This window comes from Bos taurus, chromosome 23, assembly GCF_002263795.3.
Source record: "Bos taurus isolate L1 Dominette 01449 registration number 42190680 breed Hereford chromosome 23, ARS-UCD2.0, whole genome shotgun sequence".
Taxonomy (NCBI): Eukaryota; Metazoa; Chordata; class Mammalia; order Artiodactyla; family Bovidae; genus Bos; species Bos taurus.
Genome location: NC_037350.1, coordinates 8,360,723 through 8,388,485, shown reverse-complemented (window position 1 = coordinate 8,388,485; position 27,763 = coordinate 8,360,723). Strand labels below are relative to the sequence as shown.

Sequence of the window (27,763 nt, the reverse complement as noted above, 5' to 3'; positions counted from 1 at the left end):
TGACTTTTTAACAGTCTAGTGACCTTGTCTAATAGACTGTCGCACATTCTAGTTTTGTTTGATCATTTCTTTCAGGTGTCTTTTAATTTATTTCCTTTTCTTCTGTATTTCCAGCAACTTACTTAGAGCAGTGTTATCTGGTAAAATTTTCTGAAGTGATCCATATCTGCAGTGTTCGGTGTGGTAGCACTAGCCATATATGTCTATGTAAACCAATAACAATTAAAATTCAATTCCTTAGTCACATACACATTTCAAGTTCAGTAGCTACATGTGGATCGTGGCCACCATGTTGAATAGCACACAGATAGAGGCTTGATGAGATTGAGGAGAAGCATTTTTGACGAGTTGCCACATAGGTGATATCATGTGCTTCCTTGTACTTAAAGTCAGGAGGCACATTGTATCAGGCTGCCTTGCCATTAATGATAAAATGTTTGATCAGGTAATAATTGACAGTTTATCGTAGAAGTAGATTTCTCCTTATGCAGCAAAACTGGTAAGTAATCTATTGAACAGTTCTTCCAGGCTATATGAATGTCCTCTGTCTCCCAACAGCCCAACAGTCTTTAAGATAATAGTTTTAGCATCTACTGCTGAACCTTGGAGAAGGCAATGGCACCCACTCCAGTGCTCTTGCCTGGAGAATCCCATGGAGGGAGGAGACTGGTGGGCTGCAGTCCATGGGGTCTCGAAGAGTCGGACACGACTGAGCGACTTCATTTTGACTTTTCACTTTCCTGCATTGGAGAAGGAAATAGCAACCCACTCCAGTGTTCTTGCCTGGAGAATCCCAGGGACGGGGGGAGCCTGGTGGGCTGCCATTATGGGGTTGCAGAGTTGGACACGACTGAAACGACTTAGCAGCAGCAGCAACTGAACCTTACCAAATCAGATATTATAGCAGAGACTGAAGAACAGTGGTTTTCTAATTCTTTTTTTCCTAAGATGAAATTCTTCTTTAAAGGAAAGTTCTCTTCTTCCTCCCTCCCCCCTTTTTCCTTATTTTAAATAACCCCACTGAACTAATAGATTTTCCTATTTTTTTCCCATTATATTACAAGCAGTTACTGTCTTTATTCTCTTTGATTTAATTATCGCAAATTTGACCAGTGTGTGCCCTTTCAGGTAGCCCCCTGTGTACTTTGGACACGGCCCTTCATCGTGTGAGCACTTCTTGCCCTGTAATGCAATAAGGTATTCCGGGCTCACCTTTTTGTTGTTGTTGTTTGTTGTTTGGGGGATTTTAAATTCTGTTTTGTTTTTTATTCTTCCAGGCTCACTTTGAATTTTCCTGTCCCAGACTTGTCAGCCATTTCTCCAGAGAATTCCCTTCTAGTGGAGAATGTTCTTTAGAAACCAGGGTTACGGTGCTGGGTGTGTTCACTGCTACTAGGGTGTCATTGCTGCTAGGCTCCTTTAGTAGATAGTAATAAAAAAAATTTTTTTAAGAATAATTTACATTTCAAATTTAATAACTTTTTTCTTAATATTTGTGATCTTTTCCCTTAAGATACTGTTTCCTAACAGCATTCTGATAACATTGTTATTGGTTTCTAATAACATTATTTGCTTTATCATATTATAAATAATGTGACTATCAGTCACATTATTGATATTATTAGGAGAAGCTTTATAGAGACTGAAAATTCTAGGCTGTATAATGTGAACCTTCTGGTTTCAGGAAGAGTACTGGGATGGGTAGAATAGAATAGCTCTTGGTACATTTTGGATTATTTAGGAGTTGACTCTGTTGATTTGATTCGGTGGTAAATGAATGACAAGACCATTCATAAAGACCATATTAAAGAGGAAGTAATTGGCACCAGCAAGAGAGTGTTACTTATTTTTCCTTTGTAAACCTAGATTATAGTTTGATTTACAGTGTACCTAATGTACTTTTTCTTTACCCTGTTCTGGGGAACCACTTTCAGACATAGAAGTAGTAAAATGAGTTAAGAAACATAACCTAAGAACTGGGTAGGGAGGTTTTCATGTTGCTTCTGTGTAATCTTTGGCCTGTGCTGCTCTTGCTGCTAAGTCGCTTCAGTTGTGTCCGACTGTGCGACCCCATAGATGGCAGCCCACCAGGCTCCGCCGTCCCTGGGGTTATCCAGGCAAGAGTACTGGAGTGGGTTGCCATTTCCTTCTCCAATGCACGAAAGTGAAAAGTCAAAGTGAAGTCGCTCAGTCGTGTTCGACTACTAGCAACCCCATGGACTGCAGCCTACGAGGCTCCTCTGCCCATGGGATTTGCCAGGCAGGAGTACTGGAGTGGGGTGCCGTTGTCTTCTCCGTCTCTGGCCTGTAGGTGCCCTTTATTGTGTGGGTTAGTGTAGGCATTATATGGGTGGCCCCTTATATGGACAGGTAACCATTTTCTAACTCTCTTTGTACATTTGCAAATGACTGCTTAAATCGGAGTGGTTCTCAACCTTGTCAGGCTCAACACTTCCTTTCTATAGTAGATAAGTATTTTCCTACCTATGTATGCTTGTGTGTGTGTGTGTGTGTGTGTGTGTGTGTGTGTGTGTGTGTGTGTATCTCCTCTATTAATGTTCACAGACTAGAAAGGAATTGAATTCTAGGCTCAAATAGTTAAAATGAGATTTCCCACCCACAAAATTGTGTGGCAAGACTTTGAAAAGTCATGTAGGGCAGCTCTTGGGCGAGATCAGTCTTCCTATTATGGGGCATCTAGCTCTCCTGCTTTCTTCCTGTTGGTGCCACCTGTTCTCATCCATCACTGTGACAAGCAAAAACGCCCTCATTTGTCTCCATAGCGCCCCCGAGGGCCGTTATGCTTGTGGAGGAACTCTTACTTTGAATGGTCTGGAGGTTCTTTTGTCCCTGCCACTCCCAGATGCTAGTTTCTTACTCTTCCTTAATTGGTAACTGTTGGTCAGGCTCTCACTATCAGTCTGGTTAGGTTTGGGACTGGTGTCCTGAACACCACAGATGGAGTAAAGGGGAAAAACAGGCTGTGGACATAGCAGGATGGCAGAGGGCCTTGACAGCCTGGTAGAGAGGCATTCAAAGTTGAGGAGGTTACAGGACCTGGGTACCTTGGTGAGCATGGAGTGCGGCTCAGTGATGTGAACTCCTGGAACAGAGACGAAGAAACTGACTGTTATTCTTCCCTTGGCTTTCCTACTTCTTAGTAGAGAGGAAATAATAATGAGTGGGGGAAAAATACATCTCGCTGGTCATCAAATAAGTGCAGATTAAAATAAGCCAGAAAAAGAATTAAAATAACCCAGTATCTTGATCTTATCAAGTTAGACAAGATTTTAAAATTTTATTCTATTGATGATGATTAAGGAATAGGCAGTATGTTTTAAGAGTCTTAAAAATGTCTGTCTGTACTATTTGGGAACTGTACACCAATCATTCCAGCTGCTTTCCATTTCAGGACATGCCACAGATCTGACAGTGCATATGGTTCTCTCCAGCTGGAGAACCTGCCCTGTCCCCTTGCTACCTGGGCACATCTCTGAGTTTTCTGCTCAGCTACTACATTTTATGAATGCTTTCATGACTTTTATAAATGTTTTTTCCATTATAAGTTTTAAGTATATTTTCCCCATATATTCTCAATGTGGACATTTTGAAAAACAGAAAAATAAAAAGAACAAAATTGTAAATGTTCATATTCCCTGTTAGTAACATTTTGGTGTATTTTCTGTCAGCTTTCCTACTTGATTATAGGCTTCTCAGTGTTATCCTCAAATATCAAACGTGAAAGTGAACTGGAAGGTTTAAAATATTTTTTTAATTAAAAAAGTTTTCTAACTTTTCTCTTCTTTGTCATTTTTGGTTATCCCAGCCCTTCTTCTTCTTCTTGTGCCACAGGCTTGGAAGCCTTGACCAAGTCTTACAACTTTCTGTGCCTCTTGGCGTATACCTGAGCCAAGCATGTTGACTTCTAAATATAGGTAAAGGAATGCTTATAATAGCAAAAACTGGAGACAGTCTAAATGTCCATCAGTAGGAGAATGATTATATCAGTCATGGCAGTTTGTATTATGTATTATCCAGCAGCAGGTTAAAGAAGATAAAGGAAATCTGTATATCCCAACTTGGAAAGTCCTCTGAGACGCTTAGTTAAATGAAATTTTAGTTACCTTGGGGCGGGGACTTCCCTGACCATCCAGTGGTTGGGACTCCATGCTTCCATTGCAGGGAGCATGGGTTTGATCCCTGGTCAGGAAGTCCTACATGCTGTGTGGTGTGGCAAAAAAATAAATAAAGTCACTGGAGAGGGGATGATCATATAAGAAAATAAATAACTGTTGGGGAAGGAAGTTGAACTAGGGGGAAGCCCCTGGAAATTTTCTTTTATCTAACTCTCTCGCTTTCTTTTTTTTTTTAATTTTAGTTTTTTTTACAACCCCGGAGTCTGGGGAGAAATGTGGACAGATCAAGTAGTTGTAAAAGTCAGTATTTAAAGTGCTTAATGGCATAGCCATGATCCCCCAAGGAATTCTAAGGGGATATATCTGGGTTCAGAAAGATTAAAGTTAGAACTGCTAAAATTTTGTTCTGTATTGTCTTCTCTTTAAGTCCAAGGAAATGAAAGCAAATCCATCTCTGGGGGGCAGATGGCAAGGCTTCAGTTACATTTTTTGTTTTTATTTTCACTTTTTTTGTGTGTGTGTGATTTTATTTTATTTTATTTTTTTTAATTTTATTTTATTTTTAAACTTTACAATATTGTATTAATTTTGCCAAATATCGAAATGAATCCGCCACTGGTATACATGTATTCCCCATCCTGAACCCTCCTCCCTCCTCCCTCCCCATACCATCCCTCGGGGTTGTCCCAGTGTGCCAGCCCCAAGCATCCATGCAAGCTTATTTTTAGCTTTGAAACGATCTTAGCATTTGAAGAATTTTTTTTTTTTTTTTTTAATTAGAATGATGGTGAAGATAACGTTATTGGGGCAAGGGATGGTTCACATGGAGATCATCAAGATCATTTACTGTTTCCAGATGACTCAATTAATCCTTAAAGGAGTATGACTAGAAGTACTCCATGAAGAATCATCAAATGCGCCAATCTCCTTGAGAGTATTGCAACTGGGTAGATTTATGTGAACTCTTTTATTGGTGCCACTGACACAGTTATATATTCGGAAACTGTTACATTGCTGCTTCACAAAACTTAAAACACTAATCATGTTATCTCACAGTTTCCATGAGATGTGAATTCAGACAAAGTGCAACAGGGATGACTTAACCATGGTGTCTGGCGCTTCAGCGGGAAGAATCAAAAGACTAGGAACAGAACACTATTGGGAAAAAAGCTTAAATAACTTTTTCTATTAGGCTTCCAGGACACCACTCTTTTCTGACTTCTGTCCTCCATCTGAGTGTCTGCTGATCCTCCCTGAAGGTTGAATGTCCTGAAGTTTGGTTCTTCCTTTTCTTTCTTTGTCTCTCATCTACTTCTTGTTGATCTTATCCAGTCTCAAGGATTTAAATACAGTAGGTGAGTGATTGGGTTAGTGGGTGGGTAGGTTGGTAGGTGGATGGATGACCCATTTATCCCTAACCGTTTAGCTGTCCTTAATCTGCCTACTTGGCATTTCCATTGGGATGTACAACAGGCGTCTGAAACTTAAGATGTATAACTAAACCTCTGAGCCATTATCTTCTCCATCTCAGTAAATGTCCACTTCATCTCCTTCCAGTTGCTTAACTCAGAAAACGAAGAGTCATCCTTGATTTCTTTTTCTCACACCCAATATTTAGTTCATTAGTCCATTCTGTTGGCCCTACCTTCAAAATACATATATACAGATTCCTGCCTCTTCTCAGGCATCTGTCTCTCTACCACCTTGGTCTAAGCCACCATCACCTCTCACCTCAGTTCCTCTGCTCCCCTCTGTACTCTTACCCCTGTAAGTTTATTTTCAGCACAGCATACAAAATGATTCTGTTTTGAAAACCTGGTCAGATGATGTCACTTGAAGGCCTTTCAAGCTGAAGCCTTCGAGTGGCCTGTGGCCTGTGGCCTGGCTCCTCTGGCACCTCACCTCTACTCCTCTCTCTCGCCTACTTGCTTCACCCCTCGCCACGGTGCCCTTGCTGCTGCTCTGGCAGCAGACTTGCTGCTCCCTCTGCCTCATCATCATGCACACATGCACAGTCTAAGACGATGAATCAAGAGGAGAGAGATCCATCCTCCTGGTTTTTCCCTTCCCAGTGGTTTATATAGTAATTGCCCTTTATTGGTGAAGAAATGCCATAGTATTGAAGATGGGAGAGTAACAGTTTCAAAATCAGCTATAATGTGTTTGTACTTAACCACAGGTCTATACATTTATATCAGTGCCAAATGAAATATTTTTCCATCAGTATACCTGCCATAATGCTCATTTAGAGCTCTTCCATACAAAACAGTCCTGTGCTTTAGATGAAGTGGCAGTTATTCATTTTATTTGGCTTGATTTTTCTTTTTCTTTACTCTGTTTCGGGGTTGAGGAATGACTTCAGGACATAAGTGGGCAGACTAGAATGCCATCTGAACAGCCTCTTTTATCACTCAACAGCTAAAGGGCTCTGTGGCAGGCCCCAGAACAGATACGGTTTTGGTTTCAAAGTAAGTCATAAAATCACTGAAAAGGGCTGAACTTTTGAAGTGGTTTTTTAGAATGGAGAGTAAGGCAGTTAAAGAAGGGAAGAGTATTATTTTCAATCAAGAGTTCCTCCATGACATACTTTCACTGAGATTTACGAGAGCTGAAAGAAAGATGATCAGCTATTTATGGCTGTATGACCAGCGAAGTTCTGGGTGTGAGACTGAACAAGGACTTCGCTGAGAAGGTCTTTAGGTAGCAAGTGTGCCTGTCTATGTAGGGACTATGATGTTAAGTGGAATTTATTTTTATAGGGTTATAGAAACACATTGTTGAAAAGAACATCAAGAGGTTATCGGGTTTAAATATGCACTTTTGGTGAAACAGAGCTAAGCCTTTACACCTTTCAAGCCTTCATTTTTTTTTTTTTTTTAAATGTGTTTTTGAAAGATACTCTTGTAACTTTACTGACTCTTGTACTTTATCTAAATTTACCTTTAATGCCATCCAACAATGAATTAACTACTCTACACCTGTTAGAATGGCTAATATGTTTAAATGCATGCCATTTCAACAGTAGATTGAGAGTAAGAAGCGCAGTTGTGGTTTCTTGCTGCTTTCAAATAAACTGTTCAGGAGAAGGAAATGGCAACCCACTCCAGTGTTCTTGCCTGGAGAATCCCAGGGATGGGGGAGCCTGGTGGGCTGCCGTCTGTGGGGTCGCACAGAGTTGGACACAACTGAAGTGACTTAGCAGCAGTGACTGTATGTTTGTGTAAAATGGCATGACCATGTTGAATGTATAAGTTTGTTAATTAAATTTTCTTCTAATAAAAATTTATTATGAAAAAAAATTTTTTTTTAAATATCAAATTAACTGTTCACCTCTGTTGAGTCAATTAAATATATGTAGTTTTAAATGTTTCAGGAAGACCAAGATCCCCTTTATAGTGATACTTGGAAACGTGAAGGTTTTTTTGTCATTTCAAACTGAAATTGCCAGTTCTGCCTTTAAAACCTAGATTACTGTTAAGAAAGTTGAGGTGTCAGGCAAAGGATCACTTAAAATTGCTAGACCAGCTTTTCTTAACCCTCTTCTTTTTAAAGCCGGTCCTTCACACTGTTCTTTTCCCCCCAAGATTCTCAAATAGTTTAGAGGGCAGATTTATGTAAAACACCTCAGTTATTGCAAAACAAAAAATAAGTCAAGATCCCATTTATCTTGCCTGCCCTCCAAAACGTGTCCTGATTTATTCTGTCAGCGGCAGAGGTGAGGAGGGCATTAATATGGTGGGTGTACAGACTGTGGAGTCAAAGACACTTAACGTCCAAATTCTGGTTCTGCTGCTTAACTGCATGGCATTGGCAGATTATTTATCATCTCTAAGCATCAGATTTCTTTTCTAGAATATAGGAAGCATGATAATACCTGCTTCATAGGTAGACATTTAAGTAAGAACTCAAATAATAGGTCTTATTATTATTACTGGAAAAGATGAGTGACTTGACCTGAATCACACAGAAGAGCTGGAGAAGGAGATGGCACCCACTCCAGGACTCTTGCCTGGAAAATTACATGGATGGAGGAGCCTGGTAGGCTACAGTCCATGTGGTTGCAAAGAGTTGGACACAACTAAGCAGCTAACACACATACACGAGCATAACCTGACCACCGACTAAGCAGCTCACACACACACACATAGACACACACAGGAGCATAACCTGACTATTCAGAAGTGTTGGATTCCAAAGCCTGTGCACGTGCCAACCGTATTAAAGCCCTCATCTCTTCCCCTCCCTTTCCCGCTGCTCTCATTGGGAGGATGCTAATGAGGTAATTGAACTATATGAGCATTTTAGGTTGCTTTAAATATACATTTAGGAAAGAAACTTGATTCATATTTTTGGCATTGAATTTGTTAACTGCTTTTTTAAAAATGCTCACCTGATTGAAAATATGCTGCCACCACCACCTTATGGAGTTTTCTGTGTTTTTTGAGGTATCAGATCAAAGCAGAAAGGGGGATGTTTTATTTTTCAATTCTATTTATTACTTTTAAATTTTATTTATTTATAGGTATGCTGGGTATTCATTGCTGCATGTAAACTTTCATTGAAGTGCTCTGGCTTCTTGTTATGGGGTTCTCCTTGTGGAGCTTGGGCTCAGAGGTTGTGGCTTATGGGCTTAGTGGCCCCAAGGCATACGGAATCTTCCCAGACTAGGGATCAAACGTGTGTCCCCTGCATTAGGCAGATTCTTATTCTCTGGACCACCAGAGAAGTCACTCCACTATTTTATTACAAAGTATTGCCACAGAAATAATTTTATTGTAAGCATACATATTCCAATCCCAAAACAAGGCAATGCCAAAGAATGCCCAAACTACTGCACAATTGCACTCATCTCACACGCTAGTATAATGCTCAAAATTCTCCAAGCCAGGCTTCAGCAATACATGAACTGTGAACTTCCAGATGTTTAAGCTGGTTTTAGGAAAGGCAGAGGAATCAGAGATCAAATTGCCAGCATCTGCTGGATCATCGAAAAAGCAAGAGAGTTCCAGAAAAACATCTATTTCTGCTTTATTGACTATGCCAAAGATCTGTCTAGTCAAGGCTATGGTTTTTCCAGTAGTCATGTATAGGTGTGAGAGTTGGACTATAAAGAAAGCCAAGCACTGAAGAATTGATGCTTTTGAACTGTGGTGTTGGAGAAGACTCTTCAGAGTCCCTGGACTGCATGGAGATCCAACCAGTCCATCCTAAAGGAGATCAGTCCTGGGTGTTCATTGGAAGGACTGATATTGAAGCTAAAACTCCAATACTTTGGCCACCTGATGTGAAGAACTGACTCATTTGAAAAGACCCTGATGCTGGGAAAGATTGAAGGTGGGAAGAAAGGGGGACAACAGAGAATGAGATGGTTGGATGGTATCACCGACTCAATGGACATGAGTTTGTGTAAACTCTGGGAGTTGGTGATGGACAGGGAGGCCTGGCATACTACGGTCCATGGGGTCACAAAAAGTCGGACATGACTGAGCAACTGAACTGAACTGATACACTCACTACAAGATGCTGCTGGGATGCAATCTCAAAAACGGCAGAATGATCTCTGTTTGTTTCCAAGGCAAACCATTCAGTATCACAGTAATCCAAGTCTATGCCCCGACCAGTAATGCTGAGGAAGATGAACGGTTCTATGAAGATGTACAAGAACTTCTAGAACTAACACCCCCAAAAGATGTCCTGTTCATTACAGGGGACTGGAATGCAAAAGTAGGAAGTCAAGAAACACCTGAAGTAACAGGCAAATTTGGCCTTGGAGTGCAAAACGAAGCAGGTCAAAGGCTAACAGATTTTGCTAAGAGGACACACTGGTCATAGCAAGCACCCTCTTCCAACAACACAAGAGAAGACTCTACACGTGGACGTCACCAGATGGTCAATACTGAAATCAGATTGATTATATTCTTTGTAGCCAAAGATGGGGAACTCTATACAGTCAGCAAAAACAAGACCGGGAGCTGACTATTGCTCAGATCATGAACTCCTTATTGCCAAATTTAGACTTAAATTGAAGAAAGTAGGGAAAACCACTAGACCATTCAGGTATGACCTAAATTAAATCCCTTACAGTTATACAGTGGAAGTGATAAATAGATTCAAGGGATTAGATCTGATAGACAGAGTGCCTGAAGAACTATGGATGGAGGTTTGTGACCTTGTACTGGAGACAGTGATCAAGACCATCCCCAAGAAAAAGAAATGCAGAAAGGCAAAATGGTTGTCTGAGGAGTCCTTACAAATAGCTGAGAAAAGAAGAGAAGCTAAAGGCAAAGGAGAAAAGGAAAGATATTCCCATTTGAATGCAGAGCTCCAAAGAAGAGCAAGGTGAGATAAGAAAGCCTTCCTCAGCAATCAATGCAAACAAATAGAGGAAAACAATAGAATGGGAAAGACTAAAAATCTCTTCAAGAAAATTAGAGATAACAAAGGAATATTTCATGTGAAGATGAGCACAATAAAGGACAGAAATGGTATGGACCTAACAGAAGCAGAAGATATTAAGAAGAGATGGGAAGAATACACAGAAGAACTGTACAAAAAAGATCTTCATGACCCAGATAATCACAGTGGTTTGATCACTCACTTAGAGCCAGACATCCTGGAATGTAAAGTCACATGGGCCTTAGGAAGCATCACGACAAACAAAGCTAGTGGAGGTGATGGAATTCCAGTTGAGCTACTCCAAATCCTAAAAGACAATGCTGTGAAAGTGCTGCACTCAATATGCCAGCAAATCTGGAAAACTCAGCAGTGGCCACAGGACTGGGAATGGTCAGTTTTCATTCCAATCCCAAAGAAGGGCAATGTCAAAGAATACTCAAATTACCGCACAGTTGCACTCATCTCACACGCTAGCAAAGTAATGCTCAAAATTCTCCAAGCCAGACTTCAACAGTACATGAACCATGAACTTTCAGTTGTTGAAGCTGGGTTTAGAAAAGGCAGAGGAACCAGAGGTCAAACTGCCAACATCTGCTGGATCATTGAAAAAGCAAAAGAGTTTCAGAAAAACATTTACTTTCATTTTATTGACTAAGCTAAAGCCTTTGACTGTGTGGGTCACAACAAACTCTGGAAAATTCTTAGAGATGGGAATACCAGACCACTGACCTGTCTCTTGAGAAATCTGTATGCAGGTCAAGAAGCAACAGTTAGAACCGGACATGGAATAACAGACTGGTTCCAAATCCGGAAAGGAGTATGTCAAGGCTGTATATTGTCACCCTGCTTATTTAACTTATATGCAGAGTACATCATGAGAAATGCCGGGCTGAATGAAGCACAAGCTGGAATCAAGATTGCCAACAGAAATATTAATAACCTCAGATACGCAGATGACACCACCCTTATGGCTGAAAGTGACAGACTTTATTTTGGGGGTTCCAAAATCACTGCAGATGGTGACTGCAGCCATGAAATTAAAAGACTCTTGCTCCTTGAAGAAAATCTATGACAAACCTAGACAGCATGTTAAAAAGCAGAGACGTTACTTTGAACAAAGTGCCAACAAAAACCATAGCTTTGACTATGGTTTTTCCAGTAGTCGTGTATGGATGTGAGAGTTGGATCGTAAAGAAAGCTGATAGTAAATAGTCATTGGAAGGACTAATGCTGAAGCTGAAACTCCAATACTTTGGCCACCTGATGGGAATAACTGGCTCATTGGGAAAGACCCTGATGCTGGGAAAGATTGAAGGCAGGAAGAGAAGGGGACGACAGAGGATGAGATGGTTGAACGGCATCACCAATGGGATGAGTTTGAGTAGGCTTCCGGAGTTGGTGATGGACAGGGAAGCCTTGTGTGCTGCAGTCCATGGGGTCGCAGCCTGACTGACTGACCATACTTGCTTTGTCACATAACTTATCTCTGTTATTGAACCTTAACAAATAACCAGTACAAAACAACAAAAAGCCATTTATATTTCCATCACCTAAAGATAACCTTTGTTAATATTTTAATAATTTTCATACATGCTTACACATCTGTAAATATGTGTTTATCTTTTTAAAAATAGTATTGGAGTTCACCCATTTCATTAGCTCATTATATTGTGGACATTTTTTTCTGGTAATAGATATACATGTGAGTAATTACTGAAAGACGGTATATAATACATGTGAGCATTTAGTTTGATTATAATTTTTCATTATTCTGGACTTTATTCCAGTACTTCCAATAAAATGTTGAAGAGGGATGGTGGGAGGGAGCATCCTTGCGTTGTTGCTGATCTTAGTGGGAAGACTTTTGGTTTCTCACCATTTATTTTGATATTAAGTGTAGATTTTTTTAGATGTTCTTTATAAAGTTTTGTCAGGTTCATTTACTGAGAGATTTCTTTTAATCATAAATAGGTGAAATTTTTCATGGGGTTTTTCTGAGTCTGTTGATAAGATTATGTGATTTTTCTTCCTTTAGCCTCTTGATGTGGTGGGTTACATTAATTGATTTTTATATGAAACAAGCCCTGCATACATGGAGTAAATCCCACTTGCTTGTGTACTTTTTAAAAAAATACATTGTTAGATATCACTTTCTAATATTTAGAGGATTTTTATTACACCTGTATTCGTGAGAGATATTGCCTATAGTTTTCTCATAATGTCTTTGGTTTTGTTATTAGGGTAGTGATGGCTTCATAGAATGAGTTTGGAAGTATTTTCTCTGCTTCTGTCTTCTGGAAGAGAATTGATACAGTTTCCTCCTTTAAATGTTAGGTAGAATTCATCAGTGTATCCACATGGGCCTGATGCTTTCTGTGTTGAAGGGTTAATTATTCAGTTTCTCTTATAGGCCTAGGTAGGTTGTCTGTTCTTTGAGTTTTGGCAGATTGTGTCTTTCAAGGAATTGGTCTATTTCATGTAGGTTATTGAATTGTGGATATAGTATTTGTTGATTTATTCCTTTATTATTCTTTTGATGTCCATGGGATTTGTAGTGATGTCCTCAATTTAATTTTTGATGTTAGTCCTCAATTCTTTTTCCTTGGTTACCCGTGTTAGAAACTTGTTGATTGCATTAATCTTTCCAAAGAATGAGCTTTTAGTTTTGTTTTTTTTCTCCATTGATCTTATGTTTTAAAATTAATTGATTTTAAATGTTTTAAAATCTTCTGTTTTAAAATTCTGCTCTACACTACAGATGCAAGAAAAACATCCTCGCGCTTTCTGCCTGCCTGATTGTGGCAGCCCAGATTGAATGGGGGAACACAGGGAAAAAAATAAAATAAAATAAAATTCTGCTCTAATCTTGTTGCTTATTTTCTTTTGCTTTCTTTGGATTTTATTTGCTCTTCATTTTCTAGTTTCTAAAATGAAAGCTTCCCTGGTGGCTCAGAGGATAAAGCCTCTGCCCACAATGCAAGAGACCCAGGTTCGATCCCTGGGTCAGGAAAATCCCCAGGAGAAGGAAAGGACAACCCACTCCAGTATTCTTGCCTGGAGAATCCCGTGGATGGAGGAGCCTGGTAGGCTGTAGTCCATGGGGTGGCAAAGAGTCAGACACGACTGAGCGACTTCACTTTCTGGTTCCTAAAGTGAAAGCTTAAATTATTGGTTTTAGACCTAATACACACTCAGTGCTATAAAGTACCCGTTATGCTCTACTCTTGTTGCCTCCCACAAATTTTTATAAGTTGTGTGTTTATGTTCATTTAATTCAGGGTTTTTAAAAATTTCCTTGTGATTTCTTCTTTGACCTGTGTGTTACTTTGAGTTGTATTGTTTCAGTTCAGTTCAGTTGCTCAGTCGTGTCCGATGTATTGTTTAATCGCCAAGCATTTTGGCTTCTCCGACAGTCTTTCCTATTACTGATTTCTCATATAATCCTATTGTGATCTGAAAGCATACATTGTCTAATTTACATACTTTTTAATTTGTTAAGATGTCAATTATGGCCCATAATGTTGTCTATCTTGGTAATGTACTGTGTTAAATTTAGAAGAGTGTATTCTGCAATTACTGGATTAAGTGGTCTGTAAGTATCAATTATATCTGGTTGCCCCTCTGCCTGCTGATCTGTCCATTTCTGGAAGAGGAGTGTTGAAGTCTCCCAGCAGTAATAATGGATTCATCTACTTCTTGCAGTACTGTCAGTTTCTGCCTTGCATATTTTGATGCTTTATTGTTAGATGCATGTACTTTAAGGATTGTTCTGCCCTATTCTTGAAGAATTGACCCCTTTATCATTACGTAAATAAATTTCCTTGCTCTGAAGTTTGCTGTCTCTGAAATTAGTATAGCTACTTATATTTTCTTTTGATTTGTGTTAGCATAGTATATGGTCTTTCTTTATCTGTTTACTTTTAATCTGTATGTGTGTTTATGTTTAAAGTGGGTTTCTTGGAGACAGCATACTGTTTTTTGGTCTGCCCTGATAGCCTGTCTTTTAATTGATATATTTAGTGCATGGATGTTTAAAGTGATTATTGATATACTTGACTTAACAGCTGCTAACTTTGATACTGTTTTCTATTTGTTGCCCTTATTCTCTTTGTTTGTATCTTTGTTGTCCACTCTTTTTCTGCCTTTTCTGGTTCCAGTTGAGCACTTAATAAATTATTCCATTTTCTCTTCTTTCCTAACATAACAGTTATGCTTCTATTTTAGTGATTGCCCTAGAGCTTGCACTATACCACTAATCCGAGTCCACTGTCTTTTCTTTCTTCTTTTTTAGTTTGGCTCACTGGGTCTTTGTTGTGGTGCGTGGACTTCTCTCGTTGCAGGCCACGGCCTCTAGAGCTCGTGGGCTCGGGAGGCTCTGGAGTGACAGCACATGGGCTCTCTAGTGGTGGCGCATGGGCCTAGTTGCTCTGCAGCATGTGGGGTCTTAGTTCCCTGACCAGGGATCAAACCCCGTGTCCCCTGCATTGGAAGGCGGATTTTTAACCACTGGACACCAGGGAAGTCCCCGAAGTCCACCTTCAAATACCGCTGTTGGTGTTGTGCAAGCGCCTTGTGAGAGGCCTCCCTCCCCGGCCTGTCACTGCTGTCACCGTCTCTCTCGCCCTTTCGCGTGTGCATACACAGTTGAGTACAATGTGGCTGTTACTATTTTTAACAATCTGTTAGCTCAATTGAGTAAGAAAAATAAAGATTTCATTTTGCTTATCCTGTCTCTAATATTCTTCTTTTCTTTATGTAGATCAGAGTTTCTGATCTCTGTCACTTTCCTTCTTGCCAAAGAACTCCTTTTAACATTTCTTTCAAGGCAGGCCTGTTGGCAACAAATTCAACTTTGGTTTGTTTGAGAAACCCTTTATTTCGCCTTCACTTTAAAGAATACCATACCTAGATTGATGGTATTTTTCCCTTTCAACATGTTAAATATTTCACTCCTCTCTTGTCGTTTGTGTGGTTTCTGAGAAGTTGAAATAATTCTTAATTTTGTTTCTCTAGGTAAGCTGTTTCCCATTCTCCTTTGGCTTCTTTTGAGACTTTTCTCCTTTGATTTCTGCAGTTTGTATATATAATATGTCCAGCTAGGTGTAGCTTTTTGTATACTTGTTTCAGTTTTCTAGTTCTCTGGTTTTGTGTCCGACATTAATTTCAGGAAATTCTCAGTCCTTATTGCTTCAAATATTGCTTTTGTTCCTTTATCTTTCTTCTTTTGGTATTCCCATTAAAAGTGTTACATGCTTTATCAATCTCCCACAGGTCTTGGATATTCTCTCTGTTCTGTGTGCTTTTTTCCCCAGTATTTTTTCTCTTTGCATTTCAGTTTTGAAAGTTTCTGTTGACATATTCTCAAGTTCAAGGTTTCTCTTCTCAGTCATGTCTAGTCTGCTAATGAGCCCATCAGTGGTATTCTTCCTGTTTACAGTGTGTTTGATCTAGAGCAATACTTTTTTATTCATTCTTAGAATTTCTGCCTCTCGGCTTGTGTTACCCATTGTTTCTTACTTTTTCCATTAGAATCTTTGGCGTATTAATCATGGTGGTTTTTTCATGGCCTGATAATTTTAGCATCCCTGTCATATCTAAGTCTGCTTCTAATGTTTTTATGTGTCTTCAAAATGTTTTTTCCTTTTAGTAAGATTAATTGTTGAAAGCTGAGCATGATGACTGGATACTAGGAACTGTAGTAGTGGGCCTTCAGTAGTACATGTGAGATGTGCATTCTACAGTCCTGTGATCAGGCCTCAGTCTTTCAGTGAGCCTGTGCCCAGGCTGTGAACTTCACAAGTGCTTCTCAGTAGTTCCAGCTCCTTGCCCCCGACCCCCTCTTAAGATGAGACAGGATGGATGAAGGAACTGGAATTGAGTATTTCACTTCTCCCAGGTTGGATAGACTCTGATGAAACCCCAATAGATTACATAAAATAGTTTCTCCGGAAGGCAGTCTTTGTTAAGAAGAACAGAATATTACGGAGTATTTAAAATTGGCTATTTTTCTTCTCTGCAGAAGCAGGAGGGAATTTTTTTCCAGTGTTCACTGTGAAAACTGGGTAGAGCTCCTGGAGTTAAAACCACAAATGTGTGGTCGCCCCCCACCTCCTTCTCCCTGCACCACACTCCCACCCCTGCCCACCACCACCTGCCAGAAGATTTTAGGCTTGTCCTTGAACCTTCAGTGGTTCATCAGTCACAGTCCAGGTTTCTTCACCCTACCCTCACTCCCTTCCCTTGGTGGTTTCTGCTCTGGTAAGTTGAGATTCTCTGATCTGTCTCTGACTTGAGGGCAGTGACTTACCCTGTAGCTTCACTTTTCTAATAAACCTAAGAAGCGTTTGTTCAGCTTTTTATTTGTTGTTATGACAGCATGGGACCTTCTAGGCTCCTTGTATATGCTGGACCAGAAACTAGGAGTCTCGTTTACTTTTAAATAACACATTAGAACAGATACTTATTTTTCCAACCAAACAAAACAGTCTGCTCAACACACACACACCCCAGTCTAAAATGTATATCCTCTTACTGCCCAATTCTCATTTGTTTCAGTTTGTAACTTTATGTATAGATTATCATTATTAATAAGATACTGTTCTGGAAAATACAAAAAGTTATCATTTGTTAGGGGCTTCCCTAGTAGCTCAGATGATAAAGAATCTGCCTGCAATGCAGGAGACCCAGGTTTGATCCTTGGGTTGGGAATATCCCCTGGAGAAGGAAGTGGCAACCCACTCCAGTGCTCTTGCCTGGAGAATTCCATGGAAGGAGGAGCCTAGTGGCTACAGTCCATGGGATTGCAAAGAGTCAGACACGACTGTGTGACTAACTTTCGTCGTATCAACAGTATTTACATTTAAGACCAGTAATTTTTATTGCTTTCATTAATCACAGCAATATTTTCCCCTTCTCTCCCCACCCCACCATAAATGTATTCTGTCTTATATCTTTTTTCTCATGTGTTATTGGTTCACTGATTACTTATTGGCCAGTGACAATGCTCCAGAGCATGCTTTGAGACCTGGTTTCTTGTCTGCCTTTGCCCTGGCAAAGACCAAGAGAGCAAACTTGGACTTTCAAGAAATGAAAGTATCATTTGTTACTGTAAGACCTACCAAATGTTTCAGTTCAGTCTTTTACCTTTGGTGGTGAGTTATAATGAAGACTGTAGGCAACCAATGGGTAATTATTTATAAGAAAATACAAGTGATTACATGTTTGAAAAAAATTTTTTCTTCACACATGAATGGTTAAGAAATTATTAGACTCCTTGAATAATCCTTTTCCTCAAGACTCTCGACTTAGGTGTTGGGTGTTAGGAAAAGTCTAGTATCACAAAAATATTCCTCGCATGTAAACACTTGAAAACTTTGCTCCTTATTGTTGGAACTCAGAAATATCTCCTATTTGGTGAACCCTTTTGGTAAGAAGTGGGTTTATTTATAATTTATATTAAACACTAGCAGCTTTTCTAAAGAATCACTCTTTAATCAAGGAATTGATATTTATTATTTATTTTTTTAGGCTTACTAGGAGAGCCTGATGTAAAGGTTAGCTCTCTTACTGCTAATAACTACTCCTAAATTATCCTTCAACCATTGTTTTTAAAAATTGGAGTTAAAAATATATGTATCTTTTTACTCAGTTTATCTCTCTACATTGTCACACATAATTGAATGCTACTCATTGATGAATAGTTAATTCAGTGGTTTGATGTAGAGATTAGAATCTGCCAAGTTAGAGAACATAGCACTGTATTTGAGCAGGTCTGTGTTGGAACCTCAATGGAGACTGAATTACTGGGATAGGAGCCAGTTGCCTTCTGCTAAATGAATTAATTCCAGATGACTCTTCCAAAACAGTTGTATTTGCTTTCCCATCCAGCTCCACATTCCAGGAAAGGATTTTTAGTCATTAGGAAGTATGTACTGTTGACCCCAATACAATTCACAGCGGCTTCAGCAAATACTAAATGCAATCCTTGCCTCTAGAGACTCAGCAGTCTTTAAACTACGAACAACCACGGGACCTGGACAGGTCTGACTTATCTGACTACCACTTAACAGCTTCCTCTTAATTCAGTGAACTTAACAAATGGAAACTGCCTAATGCAGAGGAAGTAAATTTAAAGATTCTACCTTAGTACATAGGAGGTAAATTTAAAGATTCTAACTCTCCAAGAGACCCCATGTGGCTCAGTATTAAAGCTAAATTTCCAGGTTAAATCACAATGCTGCTGCTGCTAAGTCTCTTCAGTCGTGTCCGACCCTGTGCAACTCCATAGACGGCAGCCCAGCAGGCTCCCCTGTCCCTGGGATTCTCCATGCAAGAATACTGGAGTGGGTTGCCATTTCCTTCTCCAATTCATGAAAGTGAAAAGTGAAAGTGAAGTCGCTCAGTTGTTCCGGACTCTTCACCAGCCCCTGGATTGTAGTCCACCGGGCTCCTCCATCCATGGGATTCTCCAGGCAAGAGTACTGGAATGGGGTGCCATTTCCTTCTCCATAAATCACAATAAATGAAACTTAAAGACACGTACTTCAATTAAAAAGAAAATAACACTTGCCATATGTTGTTTTCAAACATAGTGATCAGATCAGATCAGATCAGTCGCTCAGTCTTGTCTGACTCTGTGACCCCATGAATCCCAGCACGCCAGGCCTCCCTGTCCATCACCAACTCCTGGAGTTCACTCAGACTCACGTCCATCGAGTCAGTGATGCCATCCAGCCATCTCATCCTCTGTGGTCCCATTCTCCTCCTGCCCCCAATCCCTCCCAGCATCAGAGTCTTTTCCAATGAGTCAACTCTTCGCATGAGGTGGCCAAAGTACTGGAGTTTCAGCTTTAGCATCATTCCTTCCAAAGAAATCCCAGGTCTGATCTCCTTCAGAATGGACTGGTGGGATCTCTTTGCAGTCCAAGGGACTCTCAAGAGTCTTCTCCAACACCACAGTTCAAAAGCATCAATTCTTCGGCGCTCAGCCTTCTTCACAATCCAACTCTCACATCCATACATGACCACAGGAAAAACCATAGCCTTGTCTAGACGAACCTTTGTTGGCAAAGTAATGTCTCTGCTTTTGAATATGCTGTCTAGGTTGGTCATAACTTTCCTTCCAAGGAGTAAGCGTCTTTTAATTTCATGGCTGCAGTCACCATCTGTAGTGATTTTGGAGCCCAGAAAAATAAAGTCTGACACTGTTTCCACTGTTTCCCCATCTATTTCCCATGAAGTGATGGGACTGGATGCCATGATATTCGTTTTCTGAATGTTGAGCTTTAAGCCAACTTTTTCACTCTCCACTTTCACTTTCATCAAGAGGCTTTGAGTTCCTCTTCACTTTCTGCCATAAGGGTGGTGTCATCTGCATATCTGAGGTTATTGATATTTCTCCCGGCAATCTTAATTCCAGCTTGTGTTTCTTCCAGTCCAGCGTTTCTCATGATGTACTCTGCATATAAGTTAAATAAACAGGGTGACAATATACAGCCTTGACGAACTCCTTTTCCTATTTGGAACCAGTCTTTTGTTCCATGTCCAGTTCTAACTGTTGCTTCCTGACCTGCATACAGATTTCTCAAGAGGCAGATCAGGTGGTCTGATATTCGCATCTCTTTCAGAATTTTCCACAGTTTATTGTGATCCACACAGTCAAAGGCTTTGGCATAGTCAATAAAGCAGAAGTAGATGTTTTTCTGGAACTCTCTTGCTTTTTCTATGATCCAGCGGATGTTGGCAATTTGATCTCTGGTTCCTCTTCCTTTTCTAAAACCAGATTGAACATCAGGAAGTTCAAGGTTCACATATTGCTGAAGCCTGGCTTGGAGAATTTTGAGCATGACTTTACTAGCATGTGAGGCGAGTGCAATCGTGTGGTAGTTTGAGCATTCTTTGGCATTGCCCTTCTTTGGGATTGGAATGAAAACTGACCTTTTCCAGTCCTGTGGCCACTGCTGAGTTTTCCAAATTTGCTGGCATATTGAGTGCAGCACTTTCACAGCATCATCTGTCAGGATTTGGAATAGCTCAACTGGAATTCCATCACCTCCACTAGCTTTGTTTGTAGTGATGCTTTCTAAGGCCCACTTGGCTTCACATTCCAGGATGTCTGGCTCTAGGTGAGTGATCACACCATCGTGATTATCTGGGTCGTGAAGATCTTTTTTGTACAGTTCTTCTGTGTATTCTTGCCATCTCTTCTTAATATCTTCTGCTTCTGTTAGGTCCATACCATTTCTGTCCTTTATCGAGCTCATCTTTGCATGAAATGTTCCTTTGGATCTCTGATTTTCTTGAAGAGATCCCTAGTCTTTCCCATTCTGTTGTTTTCCTCTATTTCTTTGCACTGATTGCTGAGGAAGGCTTTCTTATCTCTTCTTGCTATTCTTTGGAACTCTGCATTCAGAGGTTTATATCTTTCCTTTTCTCCTTTGCTTTTTGCTTCTCTTCTTTTCACAGCTATTTGTAAGGCCTCCCCAGACAGCCATTTTGCTTTTTGCATTTCTTTTCTATGGGAATGGTGTTGATCCCTGTCTCCTGTACAATGTCACGAACCTCATTCCATAGTTAATCAGGCACTCTGTCTATCAGATCTAGGCCCTTAAATCTGTTTCTCACTTCTACTGTATAATCATAAGGAATTTGATTTAGGTCATACCTGAATGGTCTAGTACTGAATGACAAAGAATGAAGGGCTGCAAAAAGGTATATTAGGCAAATACTAACCAAAAGAAGACTGGGATAGTAATTGTAATATCAGACAAAATAGACTTTGGTGAAAAACATTAAAGGGACAAGAAGAACCTTTAATAATAAAAGGAACAATTTATCAGGACAAGATAGCGATCGTGAACTTGTGTGCACCTGGCAAATTCTTCACCTGCATAAAGCAGAATTGACAGAGTTAGGAGGAAAAGCTGACAAGTCTGTAACCATATTGAAGACTTTACAATATCTCCTTTAGAAACTGATAGAAAAAGCAACCAAAAGAGCATTGAGTAACACAGTTAACAAGGTTGATCAAATGCCATATATTGAGGAATAACCTTGTATCCAACAGAGTATGTAAGTTTTGAAGCACACATGAAAGAATTATTTTTTAAAAAACCTTATGTTAAGCCATAAAAAAAAGTGTTGAAAATCCCACAACATCAGTAATATAGACTGTATATACCGTGATACAGTGCAGTAAATTAGAAATCAACAACAGAGCCAGCTTAACAGAGAGAAACATTTGGAAACAGGGAAAAAAAATGTCCTAAATAACCCTTAGAGTTAAAGCACAAATCACAAGTCAAAACTAGTAAGCATATAGAGCTAGACAGTTATGAAAGTGCTTCCTGTTATTACTTACAGGATGCAAGTCATTCACTTTGAGCCCTAGATGATTTTATTAGAAAACAAAATAGATATTAAATAAGCTAAGCAGTCAGTTCAAGAAACTAGCAGAAAAACAACAGGGTACTCTCAAAGTAAAAGGATGAAAATAACAAGGAAAAGGGCAGAAATTAGTAGGGGAAAAGAAAAATGATCAACAGAACCAAAAGTGGATCATTTTTATTTATCCAATAAAATAGATGAACCTCTCACTGAACCTGTAAAGGATACAAGAGAGAAGGCAGCAAATATATAAGGAATAAAAAAGAAAATAACCACAGATGTAACAGAGACTTTTAAATTAAGAGAATGCCATGAAAAGCTGCAAACAAAAAATTTTGAAAACCTTAATAAAAATTTTCTAGGGAAAACAGCTCAAATTAACTTAAGAAAAATTGGAAAGCCTATATGTAGATCATTAACGCTTACAGAAATAAAGCAGTAATCACCCCCTCTCTCCAACAGAAAAATCCCAAGATTAGACTAGATGGATTTTACTGAAATTTCCGAAAATGTATATTCTTATCTTGAACTGTTTAGAGAAGGGATAACTACACACCTCTTGTAAGGTCAGTATAATCTTATTTCAGCAAACAGCACACTTTTTCTATAAGGGCCGGATAATAACTACTTCAGATATAGAAGCCATATGGTCTCTCTCACAAATATGACTGCTGTTATAATGTGAACACTGTCATAGGCAGTACTTAAATGAATTAGCATGGCTACGTTCCAGTAAAACTTAATTTACAGAAACCAGTGGTAGGACACATTTGGTCTGTGAGCCATAGTTTGCTATGGCCTGACGAAAGTTATGACCAACCTAGACAGCAGAGACATTACTTTGTCAACAAAGGTCCGTCTAGTCAAGGCTATGGTTTTTCCAGTGGTCATGTATGGATGTGAGAGTTGGACTGTGAAGAAAGCTGAGCGCCGAAGAATTGATGCTTTTGAACTGTGGTGTTGGAGAAGACTCTTGAGAGTCCCTTGGACTGCAAGGAGATCCAACCAGTCCATTCTAAAGAGATTGGTCCTGGGTGTTCATTGGAAGGACCGATGTTGAAGCTGAAACTCCAATACTTTGGCCACCTCATGCGAAGAGCTGACTCATTTGAAAAGACCCTGATGCTGGTGGGAAAGATTGAAGGCGGGAGGAGAAGGGGACGACAGAGGATGAGACGGTTGGGTGGCATCACCGACTCAATGGACTCCAGCAGTTGGTGATGGACAGGGAGGCCTGGCATGCTGCGGTTCATGGGGTCGCAAAGAGTCAGACACGACTGAGCGACTGAACTGGAACTGGACTTCTGATCTTGATACTTAGAAAGAAGGGTCAGTTCTCACCTATGAACATGGATGTGAAAATCCTAAGTGAAATAACTGCAGATAGAATCTAATGCTTTGTCAAAGTATCACACAACTCGGTTATCCCAAGGGTACAAGGATAGTTCAATCTTGGGAAATATGTTTATGTAATTTATTTCATTGAGATTAAAAGAGATAAAATCACCATACCAGTCAGTGAAGAAAAATAGTTTATTAAAATTCAGTACCCTTTCATCTTAAAAGCTGTAAGCAAACATAAAAGGAATGTCCTTAACTTGATAGAGTATCTAATAAAACCTCCAGCAAACATCATATTTTTGAAATTTTCAAAGCATCCCCCATGGCAGACAGGAATAAGACAATTATGATTGCTATCATGCTGCCATTTATTGATCTGTGGTCCTAGCCACTGCAGTTAAGACAAAAATAAAGAGTCAAAAGGAAGAAGCAAATTACCATTATTTGCAGATGGTCTGATCATTAATTATGAAAAACCAAAGACACACAACAGAAACTAGTAGAACTAATAAAAGCATTTTTAAAACTTTCAAGACAGGAGAAGGAAATGGCAACCCATTCCAGTATTTTTGCCTGGAAAATTCCTTGGACAGAAGAGCCTGGTGGGCTGCAGTCCATAGGGTCACATGACTGAGCACGCATGCGTGAGGGGGCTTGAGGTAGATGGGTTGGTAGCAATAAAGAGGTAGAACCACCCCCCTCCAAAGTTTCAAGACCGAAGATCAATATGCAGAAACCAGCAGTGTTTCTTTAAACAAGTGGTAATCAACTGGAAAATATGTAACTTGTAAAAATATGTATTATTCACAATAGCAACAGAACTATACTAGAACTGAAATACCTTGCTGATAGAGTGCAGGATCTTTACAATAAAAATAATAAATCTTCATTAAAGGATTTTAAAAGACACGAATAAATGGATAGAGATCGTCTATTCTTGAATGAAGAAACTAAATATTGTAAAGGTGTGTTTTTCTCAAATTAATCCAAAAATAAAAATAGATATCCCCCAAGAAGTTTTCAAAAGATCTGAGAAACTGATTTTTGAAATTTTTGTAGAAGAATAAAGGTACAACTACCTGAAGGTTTGTTTCATTATTTTCTTTACTTTTTTGATGCTTGAAGTATTTCATTTAAAAAACAAAATTAAAAAATGGGTTGAAATCTCACTGGACTTACACTGGCTTCTCCTCTGTTTCATCTGTCTTCACTGTGTTTCTTTTCTTATGTACTTTCTAAGTCTGGTGGATACCAGAAAATTATATGTATTGAAGACCATATATTTTTTTCATAGGTTTCCTCATGCAGATATTTGCATTCGAGTTGTTGCCCTGAACTCCTTTTAGGCCTGGGCTTACTGCTTTTGATAGAGGAAGATTTTATACTACAGCTCCCTGAGAGCTCAGAATTTTTCTTTGGGAATATGCAGTTTTCCTCAGAGAGCTGCCTTTGAAATCAAGGAGAGTAGCAGAAAGCTTTCAGATACAGGTTCCAGCACACCTGACTAAAAGTGGCTTTAACAGCAACAGTTACTTTCCTGACGTAAGAGGTCTAGGGGTTGGCCATTACCCTGTTGCTCCAGCAGCTCAGGGATCAGGACTGTGGTTCACTTCTCATTGATTTTCTAGGCCTTTCCCTTACAATGACAAGATGACGGTTGCAGCTCCAAGTTTCAGATCTCCACCTGACAAGCAGGGAGGTATAGGGTTTCTCTTTGTACAGCTCTTCTTATCATGATGGGAAATCTTTCCCAGAAGCCTCTGAGAAATATTCTTCTCAGGAACCATTGACCCAGAATTGGGTCACACACAGTACCCCTAAACCTGTCACTGCAGAGGGCAGCAGACCTCCCTTAGTGGTCAGGTGTGCCAGAGCTCTCACCTGAACAGAATCTGGGTCTTACTGGTAGCAGGGAGGAAGGGAGAATGCTTGTGGGCTAGATAGCCATCTGTCTGCCACAGCGTCCACCTGAGTGTGAAAAATTGGCTTCAGAAGGTGATGGTACACTTTGTGCCCATCCAGACTAATGAGAAGGCAGTGGCACCCCACTCCAGTACTCCTGCCTGGAAAATCCCATGGGCGGAGGAGCCTGGTAGGCTGCAGTCCATGGGGTCGCTAAGAGTCGGACACGACTGAGCGACTTCACTTTCACTTTTCACTTTCATGCATTGAGGAAGGAAATGGCAACCCACTCCAGTGTTCTTGCCTGGAGAATCCCAGGGATGGGGGAGCCTGGTGGGCTGCCATCTATGGGGTCGCACAGAGTCGGACACAACTGAAGCGACTTAGCAGCAGCAGCAGACTAAGCACAAAGCCAGGGATCTTTGTGGTGGGCCACCATTTTAGGGGAGGTTCAAAGGCCCGTCAGGGGGAGCTTCCCACTGGCTCCGTGGCAAAGAGTCCACCTGTAACACGGGAGACGCAGGAGATGCCAGTTCGATCCCTGCGTTGGGAAAATCCCCTGGAGGAGGAAATGGCAACCCACTCCAGTATTCTTGCCTGCAGAGTCCCATGGACAGAGAAGCCTGGAGGGCTGCAGTCCAGGGGGTCACAAAGAGTCCGTCACGACTGAGTGTGCGCATGCAGAAATGTACGCTTCAGAGGCCTGACACATCAGTTCCTTTGCCTGGGCCTCAGGTACACCCCCTGGAGACTGAGGGAAGGACAAGACACTGGAGTGTCCCTTGTCATTCCAGCCCTTTCCAGTAAGTACTTCCAATCCCAGTAAAACACTGCCAAAGGAAAAAAGACATTTGCATTTTTTCCTTTTTAAAATGTAAACAGTTGCTCAATTAATTTATGTTAACTAGACCTCAAAAGTGTTAGAATTGATATTGTAAACTTTGAAGTTGGAGAGACCACTCACCTGCATGTGGTTGAATAATGAGGGGCAGCAGCTACTTTATTTGAAATTCTTACTACTGGCTAAGATGGGCGACTTCTCTGGATTGGGGGCTTTTGACAGTACCGATTGAAATTGTAACTGCTTTCATATGATTATAAGAAAAACAGGCTATACCAGCACTGTGACTGGACCAAGCTTACATATACCCTGAATCAAGTCTTAGCCCCAAATGTCTGAGCCAAGTATCTGTCAGATGTGATCCGGACACCTATCCTGACCTGCGTGCAAGAATCATGTGAGAGATAAAAATATCTCTGTCCAGTTGCTTGTGGCAGCATTTGAGAGAGAGCTAGGATATGAAAGCGGGACTGTGGAAGGTTGTGAAAAAGTAACTTGGTTACAGTAAACGCTGTCTCAGACCCTTTGCCTCTAAGGAATCGTCCTCTTACTAGCACTGTGGTTTTAAAGAACCAAAATCCTATTCTTAGAAAAGAAGAGCCTCCTCTTGAGAAAACTGCTAAAGCCAAATTTTAAAAACTGATAAATTAGGAACATTTCTTTGCTTTTAATGTAGATAATACTGTAGATAAGATAGAAATCACCTTAGATAGAATTCCCCCAAGTAGATCTCCTGAATATTAGAATAAAACTTGAAAGAAACATTTAAGGAACAAATAAAACTATTGTTGATTTGAAGTAATTAATTAGACTAATTAGAAGTAAAAATATATGCCACTGAATTTCATTGTACAGATGACAGCATTATTTGATTTACCTTAGACAATAAAAATGCATCTATTTCATTAAGAAAAAAACGCTTTTATATTTTTCCTAACTGCCTCTGCTGCTGCTGCTGCTAAGTCACATCAGTCGTGTCCGACTCTGTGCGACCCCATAGATGCCAGCCCAACAGGCTCCCCCGTCCCTGGGGTTCTCCAGGCAAGAACACTGGAGTGGGTTGCCATTTCCTTTTCCAATGCATGAACTGCCTCTAACACAGAGTAAATCATAGAAACATATTGGTGTTGAATGCAGAAATTACTATAATTAAAAGTTTTAAATAAATTATATGTATTGTCATAATATTAAGATGATTTATGCCCTTAAAATTTGAAGAGTATTTCCTTTTCTGTACTTTGTTTTCGTTAAGAAGAATAAATAATTGAACAGTGACTGCTGAAGAGACGTCTTTTCCACTTTGCAGAAGAGAAATGTGAACGGTGTTCTGTGAACCTCTAGCAGTCGTCCTTGTGCTGCCCCCTCTCCCAGCCTGCCTCGGGCCTGCCCCCCCTGCAGCCTGGCAGCTCTGCTCCCGGGCCCTGTCAGAGGCGGCCTGTGGCAGGTGACAGGTGACTCCTCTCAGGAGCCCATCTGAGCGCATTTGGGCGGCCTCGGACCAGAGACCAGCGCTGGCTTTCCAGATGAGCATAGCCTGCCAGCTCGTCCCACTTGTCCAGGTAGCTTCATTGGTTAATTCATGCAGTCCAACCTAGCTAGTCTTATCTGGCTGTGGAGTGCAATTATTTCTGAAAATGTAGAAAAGCAGTTTAAATAAGAAAAGGTACACATTTGCATTCAAGTAGACCAAAAGCCACATGGGGAAAAGAAGGGAGAAAGAAACAAGCATGTTGGCAAGAGAAAGGAAAATAATTCGTTGACA

General features: G+C 40.2%; 1 protein-coding gene and 1 non-coding gene across 3 annotated transcripts in view; both read left to right on the top strand.

The window, feature by feature from the left end:
* The window catches only part of NUDT3 (nudix hydrolase 3), a 123,194-nt gene that overhangs the window by 80,043 nt on the left and 15,388 nt on the right, over positions 1-27,763 (top strand). The gene's annotated exons all lie outside the window — the stretch shown is intronic.
* On the top strand, positions 13,238-13,363 carry LOC112443903 (small nucleolar RNA SNORA31). The gene has a single exon (XR_003032308.1). It is a non-coding gene; the product is annotated as a small nucleolar RNA SNORA31 (small nucleolar RNA).